Genomic DNA, 14,602 nt, shown 5'->3' on the forward strand with positions numbered 1-14,602 from the left:
CAGCAGATTTCTTCTTAGAGGGAAGATTTACAGTACAGAGAAAAAACAATAAAGGGGAAAATGGGACGGGTAAATTTCAAGTTTGTTATTTAAGTTATTAGGCTTAGCAACACACCTATCACACGTTAGTTTGAAACCGTTATCAACATTAACAGACTGCACTGGACTTAATAACAGGAGTCCATATAATTTTAGTAAATTATTCCAGTGAGTATCAGCTGCGCTGGATATGTAAATCGGGCCATCCAGCCGCGGTGCTGATCGCCACTCGTGGCAAAAATCCAGACAAATGTCACTTGATCAAGGAGCAGATCTGCATCAGATGAGATCAGCTGACTTTGCGTGTGCGTGCGCTGTGCACAGCGGTGTGTACTCTGTGTTAACAAGAAAAACGCATATAAGAAAGTGGTGCGCAAAAGCAGCGTAGTGACAGAATTGATGCGCATTATTGATATTTGAAGCATATGTACCTGCACATTAACACACGGGTACTGTGGAATATATTTTTTTTACTCACCTTAAGCGCTCGTGCTCTCGTCCACGCATCGGTGTTCTCATCGCATGCGATGGAGTAAAAATCAAAAGCACAGCTTTATCAGACAGCTGCAGTTTAATGTTGGCTGACGAGTCTTCAATGCGTCGCACAACTGTATTTCTGGACATGCTGACGTTGTTGAGGTCCTGCACTTTTTCCGGGCACATTATTTCGGTGACTTTAACGAGGCCGTGTTTAATGAGGTCTCCATCTGAAAAAGGCTTGCCATGTCTTGCGATGAGTTGGGCGACCTCATAGCTGGCTATTGGAGCCTTTTTCTGGACAATTTGAGCATGAAAAAAAATACTGTTGCTGACCCCGCAGGAGAGCTAGCATTTGCTTTAATTTCTGCTCTGGCTCAGCACCAGTGTAGGATGCATAGGCCTGATGTTTGGTTTAATAATGACGTCGTACATTATACTCTTTCATAACTGCCACAGTTTCCCTTGAATTCTTTGAAGAAATATTCACTCTCCCACCATGTCTGAAATTTTCTGCATTCACTTTCTACCTTTTGCTTCTTTGGTTCTGCCATGTTTAGTAACTTGGGGGTAAATTTCTTCTGTGATTGTCCTTTTTGGTGGAGCAACTGCCTTGATCAACAGTAGCTCCCCCTGGTGTTAAAACTAAGAAGTGCAATACACTCAACCAAAAGTTGAAGTGCGGGCCATATTCTATTCTATTTATAAAATTACTTGCGGGCCAATTGAAACTGGACCGCGGGCCGGACTTTGGACACGCCTGGGGTAAACCATGGTACTGAATGGGAAAATGAGACAGTTCGATGTTTAAGTGGAGCAAATATGTTAAGAAGGTTATGAAGGTTGACATTATAATGAGAAACAAGTTCATGAGGGGTTGAGGAGCTGTGAATAGATGGAAGGTCATGGATGGCAGATCTCTCTGGAAAGAGGGATTTTGTCATTGTCCATATGAATATTGAAGTAGTCAAGAAGTCACTTGGATGAGTGATGAAACATTTCTCCCACTAAACGCTACATCCAGATGAACAGATTTAACTTTTGGAGACATGTTCTAGATGGATTATGATTTGTTAGGAAGTTTCCTATAATCTCATAGATTTTGTACCCATACATAAAGCTGCCTTGCCTGTGTCACTCTCAAATAACTCAATTTCCTTCTGACCGGGCAATTCTCTTTTCATTACTCAGTGCACCTTATTTAGTAAACTTTGTAAAATTGTCTCAGCGTCTGAGACTCCTTTTGACCAAAATGTTCTGCATTAATAAACCCAAACCCTTTGCTTCACTCTTTTTCTAGCCTGGGTTGATCGTATATGGAAACACCCTGCAGTTGATCAGCATGGAAAATTTACTTACAGATCATCTGAGTCATCAAGAAGATCAGACTTGGTGCAAATAAAATGAATTTGCTGACATTCGCCACCATTTCCAATCAGACTACTGACACTGTCCAGGATCTCCCAGGCCTCTTTCTCTGATGTTGCACGATTAATTTCAGTCACAATCCACACAGTAGAACAATCTCCAACTATCTGAAAGGAGAATAATATGTCTCAGTGCTTCATCAAAAGATGACATTACTGTTTGCACAGAATAAAGCAAGGAACAGTAAATGTGAATTACCCCTTTCCACATCTGATCTCTGCTCTTGTTACGGTCGCCATTTCCAGGAAGGTCCACAAGTGTGACATGCTGGAGAAAAGGATTGTTTGGCACCCTGACAGTCACACACTTCACGAGTGGCCAAAACCACTTTTTTCCTTCATTACCATCTCCTTGTTTTGAATCACTTCTTGTGTATTTGACACATTCTGCAGAGAGTTTATCAGCCTGGAATAAATAACAAAAATAAAGCAATGCAAGACAGTTTAACTTCAATCCTACACTGCAAGTGTGTTACAGATTGCTTTAAAGAATTACAGTGCCATAAAAGATGACAAAAAAGCAATTCCCTGGTCTCAGTAAAAGTTTGCATGAGTCATTAATTTTAGATTTAAATGTGATCAGCGGACCCGTTTTATATCCACGCGTAATAGTTTTCTATAGGAGATCGCTGCAAAAAGTGCAGCCTTACCTAATGTCCACCCTACTGTTACTCATTTTATATTAAGATTTAAAATCTAGTTGGTATGGTGAGTAACCTTCAGTAACAGTAATAATGGCAAATAGCATGGCAAATAGTGAAATCATACCCAAGAATCAAACTGTTAAATGGTGTAAATTAAACCTTAGATACTGTTCAGATCATGTCACATTTAACAGCAGTAAAATCTTGAAATTTGATGATTTTTCCTAAAATGACACACACACACACACACACACTACTTGAATTTTGAACCAACTTTTCAAATATGAACAGTGTTTAAAATGACTGATCCATCCATTCATTCTTTTCAACTTTCTAATATAGGGTCTCAAGGGGGGCTGCAACCTGTCCAGTTGCCATATGGAGACCTTGGACAGGTTGCCTGTCTGTCACAGGGCTAAAAAGAAAATATGTCTGAAAAAGATAATATAACAAAATAGAACAGATTAATTTTTTGTTAGTGGACAATTGTCTCATACACCTCTTACTGTAGGTTGCACAGTTCCTATATTACTGAAACCAAATACTATACTTAATAACAGCAAATTTATACAATTTTAACACACCACACTTCCTGTTTAGTAATAGAGCGGTGATGTCTTACTGATTCACATGTCAAAATCTTCCTCCTACTTTGGGGAAATTCTGGAATTTCTCTGAAATATTTTCCATCCATGAGATCTTCAAAAGACTTTCCTTTCCATTCTTCTCCATAGAGCGCTGAAAACTTTTCACTGATGTCATGATAGTCATTATCAACATCCATTTCACAGTCTTCATTATCCCCAAGAAATTGATGAGATGACCACAACTCATCTTTCCACTCCTTAAAAACAAAAATGCTTTTCAGTTTTATTAAAAGGGCCTAATCCCAGAATAATAAGAAATTATATTTCTGCAGCTAAAACTAATTTTACCTCTGGCGTGATGAACTCAATGTCTGCCTCATAGTTAGAGCCTTGCGTGTTAGCCTCCACTTTGATCATGACTGAGGTGCATGCACTGACACTTCCAGAAGGCAAAAGGTTCTTCTCTTCAATGATGGCATTTATCAGAGAACTCTTTCCAGCCCCAGTTTTACCAAAGACACCAACCAGCTCCCTCTTGTCTGTCTCCAAATCACTATTTTTTTCCTGTTAAATGAGATGAAGAGTTAAATTTTTACCTCAAATTTGTGGATACCAGAAACAGCAAATAAAAGTAGCTGTACTATACAGACTTACCAGAAATTCACAAGAATAAAAGTCTGGCAGACTTAAATTGAGTCCAAGTGAGACTAACTGTGATCCACACTAAAAGCACTGGAAGAATTAATTTTCTGTTTTAACCTGTCTGTTAGCAATACAACTTTAAAGTAACTAATAAAGTAAGTAATAGTAAAAATACTTCACCGGTCAAGAAATACATTGGTGAATACTAACACAAAATGTAGGTTCATGTAGAATCAGCAAAAAGAAAACTGTGTTATTTCTTGTAATGAACATCCCCCAACAATGAAAGACAGCTCATGTGCTCCCAAACAATGGAGGTCTTCAGTCTTACAAATTAAATAAGGAAAGAATGTCCATGTTACCATGATTATTTATGATTCTAGAATCACTTGGTGGCAAACAAGCATGGCTTTCTAACATAGCTATACAGACACAACATAGAATATGGAAACTTAATACTCACTTCAGGAAAGCACTGAGCTTGTCTTTTTCGTGTAGTCTGGCATGGACGAATTTCATTATGTTTTTTACATCAGACAGAACGATTGCTTCTGTAAGCAAAGAAGTAAATAATTATTTAGCAGGAGCTATAAACCAGTGAAACCATCCCAATGATCCTTACTCTGAGTCCTTTCTGAATGACCATCTCACCATATCACTAATTTCTCACTCCACTCTCACTTGTGAAAAGGACCCAAAGACATATTTTACTCGAAGCAAAAGTGCTTCCCTGAGTGGCCACTCCATTCTTTTCTCACAGAATAAAATACCTTCTTGAATTCCAAAAAACCCAAATAGATTGGTTTGGAAAACTCCCATGCAACCTCAAATATCTTTGACAGCATAAAATGATGGTACAGTGTTTTGTGATAACTACGAATGCTGCATTTTCATTCCTGACTCAAAAGGTTCATCTAATAGCTGGACTCTCCTCTGCAGTACACTGGCAGTTCTGAGTTTTTCGTTCAGCTACTGCCAGATCTACATTCCACTTGGCCTATCACTAACTGCCAACTGATTCTCGAGCCCCACAAACTCAAAACCATGAGTGACAGGACTCCTCCCAAAACCTGATCCCTTCACCTTCAATGCCCACCAGGGCTTGACTGGTAATCTGGCATACCAGACATTTGCCTGTTTTGCCAATGTGCTTTTAGACCAATGGCTGCTGTGCACCATCCACACAAACACTGACAGCTGCCTATTCATTAATTAATCTCTATCATTAACTGACACCCAATCAAATAGCTTGACACAACTATTTGCACAACCAGGCCCTCTCCACCTTTGCCGTGCACTCACACACCCTGTACAACAGAGTTTATTGTGGAAGAAGTGGTGAAAGGATGAATCTGAAAAGCTAAGAGAGAAAAAAAAATCCACTTACAATAAATGCAACAAAATATGTCAAGGTAACTGACATGTTAGCAGCTGCACCATCAACAGTGGTACCAACAACACCACCAACACCAACAAGTAACAAGTCCTCACACTCACAGGCGCTGATGTTGCTAGCATCAGCAATGGAGAAGTACAGGGGGGACAGAAGTCCACAAAAGAGTGAGGAAGGGATGGAGAAAGGTGAAATTACCATGGTAAGAAAATAGATGAAAGGACATAATTCGGGAGAGATTCAAGGATTCCGGTAAAATGAATGGCTACTTTGATGATATGCCACCTAATCTCTAAAGTGTGGCTTTTAATTGTCACATGCTACATTGCAGTGCAACTAAGATATGCTAACCAAACAACAGTTTTACCAATCTGATTAAACTTGTTTAGACTAACATCTAGACCAGGGGTCGGCAACCCTGGGCACGCGTGCCACAGCTGGCACACGAAGGGTTAAGTGATGGCACGGCATGCAGTGAAATAATCTGAGAAGGTGTATTTAAAAATAAATATCTACGACTGGGCCACCAATGCACATCACAAATTAGCTCTCACAGAGCTAATAACAATACAGCTAATGACAGCGCGTCTTAATGACAGTATCTAAGCTAACAGCCCCACCTCCTTGTTTTACTTGTAACTGGCTAAAAGTTACACAGACGAGAGGGATGTAGCTAGCTAGCCAGTCCTGTGAATTATGGCCTCGAAGCGAGCGAAAAAAGATGATCCCTGGTCTTTTATGCCAATTTGGACGGAAGACTGGGGTTTTGTGCAACAGAAGAGTGTTGTTTGCTGGACCTCCAGTGTTAAACGACATTTTGAGACGAAACATCAAAAAACCTTCAAGGATGAGGCGGAGAAAGCTGAATCAATTACACGTGCTGTGTCAAGATATGAGGTACAAGCAATTACTCTAAAAGTTTTTACAGCTGCAAGACATCATGGAACTGAAGCAAGTTATCGTATTGCACACTGTACTGCTAAACATGGAAAGCCGTTTACAGACGGAGAATTTGTTAAGGAGGCTTTTCTCTCAAGCGCAGAAGTGTTATTTAATGGGCTTCCAAACAAAGATGCAATTAAAGCAAGGATACAAGACATACCTGCATCAGCCAGAACTGTGGAACGACGCATCCAGGAAATGGGTGACAATGTCAGAGCCCAACAAACAGCTGGTTTGAAAGAAGCCCAGGTGTTTAGTGTGGCTTTGGACGAAAGCGATGATATCAATGACGTTCCACGTTTGGCTGTTATGGTAAGATACTGTGATGTGGCAGTACAAGAGGAACTCTTCTGTTTAACCCCGATGCCTGAAACAACGCGAGGTGAAGATATTGCCAAAGTTTTTAAGGAGTGTTTTGATGAGCGAGGCATTGACATTACAAAGATTTTTGCTGTGACAACTGATGGTGCGCCAGCTATGGTTGGGAAACACAGGGGTGCTGTTACCTTAATTGAGGAACAAGTTCGCCATCCCATCATGAAACTACACTGTATAATACACCAAGAAAACCTGTGTGCCAAGATGTCAAATTCAGATCTTCATGACGTCATGGCCACAGTGGCAAAAGTCGTGAACTTTATAGTTAAGCGATCTCCTTTGACTCACCGCCAATTCCAGTCTCTGCTCGAGGAGATGGATAGCTCATGCAAAGACATCCCGCTCCACTGTGCTGTCAGATGGCTTAGCTGTGGAAAGGTTCTGGAACGATTTGTGGATTGTTTTGATGTGGTATAAAAATTCCTGGCAGAAAAGGGGCAAAGCCATCCCGAACTCGAAGACGAGAAGTGGGTTGAAAAACTTTTCTTTCTCACTGATATAACAGGACACCTCAACGAGCTTAATCTTAAACTGCAGGGATCCGGACAAACTGTTTTAGATATGCGCGACACGTGGGAAGCTTTCGTTCAAAAACTGGCAGTTTTTTCCAGCGATGTTGAAACTTCCACGTTCCGCTACTTCAAACGCCTCAGGGAGCTGTCCGCTCAGCGCAGCATCAGCACCACGGAAATACACGGATACGTCCAAAGACTCGAGAAAGAATTCAGAACGCGTTTTCGGGACTTTCAGGTGTATGGACCGATGTTTTCTTTTCTTATCAAGCCAGAAAGCTTTAATGAGCAGCTGGATTTGTCTCTTTTTAAATGGCTGGACACAGATGACATGGAAATGCAGCTGATTGAACTGAAAAGCTCGACTCTGTGGGTGACAAAGTTCACAGAACTACGAACGCAGCTAGAATCCACAGCTGCGCGTGATCATGGAGCTTGCATCTTCACTTGCTGGACATCACTACCAGACAAATTTAACTGTCTTAAGAACATTGCACAGGCCCTATTGACAGTATTTGGCTCTACCTATCTCTGTGAGCAAATTTTCTCTCACATGAAGAGTGTCCTTAGTGCCTCCCGTTGCCGTCTGACTGCTGGACACTCAGAGACCTGTGTGCTCCTTAAAGTTACAAAATGTGATCCCCAGATAACACAACTGGCAAATACAAAGCAGGGACAGGGATAACATTAACATGCATATCCCTGTATTAACAAATGTCATATTAGCCCAGTTTATGTTTTCTTTTCACTGTTGTGAGGAGACCATAAACAGGATTTGCATTTTCTGTTGTACAGTTTCTTTGCTGTTATGGTGTTTTTGTTATGTATAAAAAGTGTTTTTTGAAAATGGCTGATCTGCACTTTGCCAACATCTGTCAGCAAATATAGTTCAATAAAGTTATTCTATGGTGTGTAACTGTTGATATGCTGTTACATATTGTTAATGCAATTTTATTGGTATTGTTATTGTTGTAAATAAATTTCTTGTTAATGCAACGGTTGATATGGCACTTTGACCTTTGAGGAAATTTTAGATGGCACTCGTCATCAAAAAGGTTGCCTACCCCTGATCTAGACTAATGGCAAAACAACAAGAAGCTCATTGTTTCAGTATCCAAGAGAAGTAACTGCTACCACAACTCAAGACTGATGCTGTATAACACAAATGCTATGGTAACGGTGGGACAGGTCACGTCAGGTCGGAGGGGATTTTATGATCACCAGATCTCACAGAGCTCCAAGAACAACTGGTGTATTGAAGGGATTGAGTACGAGAGCAGCTGAGCTTAAAGAAAAGATTGTGGCTAAGCTAGAAACCTGGATCCTCCATGGTTCCAGGTTGTATGAGACGTATCCTCTGACAGACTACTAGAAGAAGTGCATGCCAAGATCAAGGCAGCACAGAGGGAAGCAGAGATGGGCAGTAACGTGTTATTGTAAGGCAATATTGTAATCCGATTACTTTTTTCAAGTAACGGTTAAAGTAAGGGATTACTATTGCAAAAACGGTAATTAGATTACCGTTACTTTCCCATAGGAATGCTGCGTTACTAAAACCGTGATTTTTTTGCGAGAATGTCTCATGACAGTGACGTAAGCAAGTGCGACGTTCGTGACAACAGCTGTGTGCAGATCAACAATGGATAATATATCTAGTGCGGGAGAGAGTATGAGCATGCAGCGTTTAAAGCGTGGAAGTACTGACCTTATTTTGAGTTTGATTCCATAAAAAGTGACAAAAACATTAGTTTTGCATGAAAAGAAAACTTCTTTTTACAGCAAAAAAACCCCCCTAAACTTCCAAGCAAGCACCGAGTGTGCTACCACATATTTCCGTACCAAGGAAATTCACAGAGAAACTCGCGGATTCTTCCACTGACCACTACGGCACACCAGGGCAAATTTCCGCCTACCCCACTCCTGCTTTACAGGTGAAAATAGAGCAACAGGACCACTGAGTCTTTGATTTTATTTATTTTCTGCTGTGTTTTACTTGCATCTATTTGAAAGAGTGAGTGTAAACACAAAAAAATATTTTATTTTATGTGCTGGAATGTGCAGAAAATAGGTTTAAATATTAAAAAAAATTCTTTCAGTCAGAGAATGTTGCATATAATTAAATTTTTGCTTGATGCATAAAGTTAAAAGATTAAAACTAATAAAACAAGTTTTAAAAAGAGACTTTTCCATTGGATTACATTTTGTATGATGGATTATGCAGAAAAAGTAGAATTGGGCTGAAAGATCTATTGCTTTATCACCTATTCAGGTTGTAAATCGTGTTTTTAAAAAGTAACTAAGTAACTAAGTAATTAATTACTTTTGAAAATAAGTAATCAGTAAGGTAATGGGATTACTTTTTTGAGGAAGTAATCAGTAATTAGTTAATGATTACTTTTTTCAAGTAACTTGACCAACACTGGAGGGAAGTTAACCAACTATTAGAGCTGCAGAAAGGTGTGATGAAGAAAGGGATGCTTAAGAAGTACAGCAAGCTATCCATGCCCAAGGCCTTATAAACTGCTAGGCAAAGACTCATAGCCTTCACTAATCACCTGAAGAGGTACACCAGAGAAAGAGAGGCAAGGGCGTAGATGTGGCATGGACGGAAGGGACATATCCCCACCAATATCCAGCGATTATTGAATTGTCCCCACCAATAATTTGATCTCTTCGAGTAAAGAAAAACAAACCCGATAGAAAAATAAAAAAGATCTGTCAACATCTCATTCACCCAGCGGTGCAGAAAGAGTTAAATTACGTTTTCTACTGGAGTCCTACCTCATGTGACAAATATGGCCAATGTGATTGGCTGTGCCTTTCAGGGAGCTCTGAAAGGCACAGCCCGCACAGCGAGGAGGAGAGGATGATGGCAGCAAAAAGGAAGAACCTGGATATAAGAAAGTATTTTTCAAAGAAACCTGTAAGTCACTTAAAGTCAAGTTCACTCATAAAATGTGTCCGTCACAATAACGTTACAGGATATGCTAGGCTTTGGCCCACATCAGTCTAAAATTGTATGTAACCATGAATAATGTATTTTGGAAACTAACTGCACAACAGGCAGCACTGTTAGTTCTCTCAGTCTCAGAGTAACATTTCGAATTTTGATTGAAACTGTCAGAGAAAATGGCAGCCTCGAGCAAGCCAGGATATCAGTTTAAAGAGCCTGTTAAAATTATATATCTAACGTTAAAATGTTGGTGACACAATAATTTCATCCTAATGGTGCTGACATATTCATAGGGTTGATTTTTGAGACAAAATATCATGAGGTAGTCATGATTTTGCAAATATTCCACCTTGTAGTGCAGTTTGCACAAATTGTTTTAAAAATGCACTCACCCTACAAACATTGCTGATGAGTCAAGATCTTCACAAAGTGACAGAAACACTGAAGCAGCTACACATTTTATTCTTATTGTCATGTATGTCCTATTTGTCAGGTGACAGAAGAACCAACACAAAGCTCAGAGAGTGATGGTGATACAAGATCACAGGTGACTGACTGATGATTTGGTGCTATAGATTAACGAGAGGAGAAGGCATGTGTTTGGCTCCTTCACATAGTGGACATTGAGTTGTTGTGTGGGGCACCAGTAGTCCATGTCTGTTGCTGTAACAGTAGTTCATGTTTAGAACAAAACATCCCAGCTCACTGAGTTGATCGGGGCAATAGTGCCTAAATGTTGCATAATTTTGCTGAGAGATCTTTTGTGGTAATCTTAGATGAGTAGTTTTATGGACAAAAACCAGCAGGTCATTCAGTGTTCCCTTAGTGCTAATGTATCAGAGATGTTGGTGTACTATAACTGAAGTAATGTTGTTAAGTCCTTAAAGTCATATTCTGTTATTGTCATGACTGTATTTGAAGCTATTTTTATTTTTGTATGATACCTGAGTTATATGGAATATGGCTGAAGTAAACTAAAGCCTAAAATACTTTAGTCAGTTATTTGTTTAATAGTAATTTAACATTATATAATTCACATATAAAACTATGAATTGTAATGTTAAATGGTTTAAAAGCATGTAGAATAGCATATGTAGGCAAGTATATTTCTCCTTTTTTGTTAAGAAGCAAAGACAAAAAGGAAAAAAAAAGAAACAGGGCAGGGTTCGGTGGTTGAATCATCCGTCCCTACCGATGCCAAAACCAAATCTACGCCCTTGAAGAGAGGCCAGGAGAACAAGCCAGATGCTCTTTAGTAAATTATCCAAGGTGTACGCTAAGTGGCAGGGGAAGAATATGAGAACAGCAGATATCTCTGTCCAGATATTCCCAGATATCACTGTCAAGTGTTGAAAGTCCTCGGTAGGGCAGTAAAGCCTCCTCCCCATGACTCCAAAAAGCTGTCAGTTGTCATTAATGTGGATTAGTTCAAATGACAGTCAGGACCCATTAACCAACCCATGGGCTGGAACTGGGTAAATATGAGTAACTCAGCCCTGCCAACCACATCTCACTAAGCTACTGGAGTGGTTCAGCTCCTGCCAGTCTCAGCAAGAGTAACTTCGGTTTTGAACAGTCCAGCCCCCTTCAAGATGACTGGTTCTGAGCTCATGGTGTCTTGTAGTAAGCCCAGCTAAGTCAGGCTCCTCCACACCAGTGTTAGTCGATACAAAATGTAATACAAAGAGGAAAAATGTTTGAACATTATGTATCATGCTCATAATATGGGAACTTGGCAAAAACATTAAATATTTAATTATGGTTTATGTGGCATGCGTGCCGTTGCCTCTTAAAAATTCAGTTTTATTAACATACTTTTACACCAATAAACCAATGAAAAAAATAATTTGAAAAAAATGCCATTTTTGTTAAATGGCATTGTTTATAGAGAAATACCCAAGTATGGTCTTGGTTGGGAGCTACGTTGTCGTTTAGCTGGTGGTTGCAACTTGCTGGACTCGTCTGGATGTTCAAACCTTCTCTTTCCTAATTGAATAAAAATAAAATAAAATAAAAATAAAAATGTACAATTAAATAATTTTAATGGGATTTGCTCAGGAGTGAAATTTAATACTCAAACTCACTGGTATTATTCTGTCCAAGTGAAACCATTGTTGTTTTGAAAATACTGCTAATACTTGTAATATATATGATGGCATACATCTTACCTTTATCACTCAAAATAACTTTAGAAATACTAATTACATGCAGTACAATTACCCTTTTTAATTAATTAATTTATTTATTTCTGTGCCTGTCCCATTTGGTTCTTTAGCCGTCAGAATTGTTGTCTGAAGGCCAACAAAGATACCCAACGGATTTAATTTACCAAGTGGATCATCACGGCTTTGCCGTATTGGTCCATTTGATCAACGTTTGTTATTATTATTTATTTTATTTTTATTTTCAGTTGTTACAGATGGGACAGACATGGCTGGGGGATAGGAAAGGCAGAAAGAAAGATGAAAGAAAAGAAAAAACAGAGTGGAAGAGTGACAGTGAGAAAGGGCACTTAAAAAGAAAAACAAAAATCTCGCTGATCACCTGTTAAGAGAAAAAAAGAGAAAACAAGCAAAAAAAGAGAGCAGCAAAATAAACACAAAACTAGTACAATTACCTTTAACTGCTTTAACTTCTTCTTGAACGTTAATCTTGGTCCAACTTTTGGAATCAACTTATCAGTGAGTTCATCATTAAGTTCATATAAACTTTCCTGTGTAATTTCTTCATCTGTAATTAAAATTTTAAATCTTAGTAATGCAGAAGTGCAAATCATTTTAAAATTACTACACATCTGCATTTGATGAAGGAGAGTTTAGTTATTGACACAGCTGTAAAAGTGTAATTTGCCCTCACAGGGGTAATTTAAAACATTGGCTGTTTGAATTGAAGGCATGTCAGTTGGGTTTTCTTTTATTAATTTATATTTTACTTTTCTCTGTTAATTTAACAACCTACAAGATGCTACAGAAAAGTAACTATCATAACTGTTATCGAGATTTGTATAAAATGTACCACTGTGTTGCCGTTTGTGCATATGCACTACTCCAGTACAGTTTTTACCTGATTTGCTGCAGAACAAAGTTGCAGCATTTATGTCTACACTAACAGATTCTTTTTCAGTATTCACAAAAGCTTCTTTGGCTACTCTCTTGCTACGAGTTGTTGCCACAGTGGGTGGCTCCAAATGCTTCATTAGGCAATATGCTCTTCCTGATACAGCCCCAAATCTCCAGCTGGAAACAATCCAGTGACCTTTCGCTTGCCAAATTGTCATGTTAAACATCACATTAATATTTTACAAAATCTGTGCTCATCAGTGATGCATAATAATACCTTACCTTCAAATTTATCCATCCACTTTTGTAGATCCCATTCAGTCAGTTTGTTTCGCACAAAATCATCCATGACCAAAAAGAGAAACTGAAAGATAAATTGTAATTTCTAATCAAACAACAAAATGGCTAGGAATAGGCAAATATATAGACAATACGTTTAGAGTAAAAGTTCAACTAGGTTATTGAAGATGCGGTAAAAAAGATTATTTCAGAGAGGGTGAAGTCAGCCAGAAGGCATAGACTGGGAACAGTCAGGAACAAAAACAAAAAAGGAGAAGTCCAACAATAAGTAGAAGTTTTAAAAACAAAAGTCGATTAAGGTTAAAAAAAAAAGCAAAAAAACAAAAGGCAAGAGAAGGTAAGTAGAACAAAAGGAGGTGAGTGGAACCAGATCTGAACATAAACAGATGCTAGTCAGGGGATGAGTAAGGGTAAGTGCGAAAAGGTGGAAGAGCTAGTGTTATTGCAGAGGTGCCGGAAGTGGCTGGATGTTTAACTATAGGATCTTAGTGGATATGTAAAAATAAGGAGTGAGTGAAAGACTAAATATAGGAACACTGACATTTAGTTTTGTTTGAATGTGGGAAAAAACCCAGCTAGGAAAAATGTAAAAAAGAATAACTTTGGTAAACAAATACATAAAGAAAAAACAAAACTAACAGTAACTGTTAGGTATGACAAGCAAACGTGCTCTTTGGAGACATTCAGATTCTTTACTATTTTGTCAGAATGTCAACACAATTATGATAAAACAGCACAAAAAGATTCTGGGTTTACTTCCAAAGCTATGTTTAAAATAAAAATATATATAAATAAACACCAAACTTTAAAAAAAAAAAAACTTTCCAAAGGGAAGTTCTCTAAAGAATAAACATAAATGACATGACACAGATTTGTTCCATGTCTTCAGTATTTATGTATTTATGTTATTCATCTATGTTTATGTCATTTACAAGGTCAGAAAGACTGCAGGAAGCAAGATTGATTGAATAAGTGATGAAACAGCATGGCAAGATTGTTTTCATAATATACACAAACTGAATCTAAAGAACAATGCATATACAATTTCGCCTAATACAAAACTTTCCAAAAGATACAGGAATATATGCATTTACCAAATATAAAATCAGTTTTGCTGTTTCATAACTGGGTAAAACTTTAACCTTATTAAAACGGCCTTGATTAACTATGATGTGTTTTTGTCCTAAGTAACATTATCAGTGTTTTTAATGACACTGAAGGTGATCTATTCAGCAGCTGCACTGAATCC

The 14,602-nt window shown here is 38.5% G+C and overlaps 1 pseudogene; it reads right to left on the reverse strand.

Moving 5' to 3' along the window:
• The window catches only part of LOC134626740 (nuclear GTPase SLIP-GC-like), a 32,741-nt pseudogene that overhangs the window by 15,729 nt on the left and 2,410 nt on the right, over positions 1-14,602 (reverse strand).

The sequence above is a fragment of the Pelmatolapia mariae genome, linkage group LG4, assembly GCF_036321145.2.
Source record: "Pelmatolapia mariae isolate MD_Pm_ZW linkage group LG4, Pm_UMD_F_2, whole genome shotgun sequence".
NCBI classification, from domain to species: domain Eukaryota; kingdom Metazoa; phylum Chordata; class Actinopteri; order Cichliformes; family Cichlidae; genus Pelmatolapia; species Pelmatolapia mariae.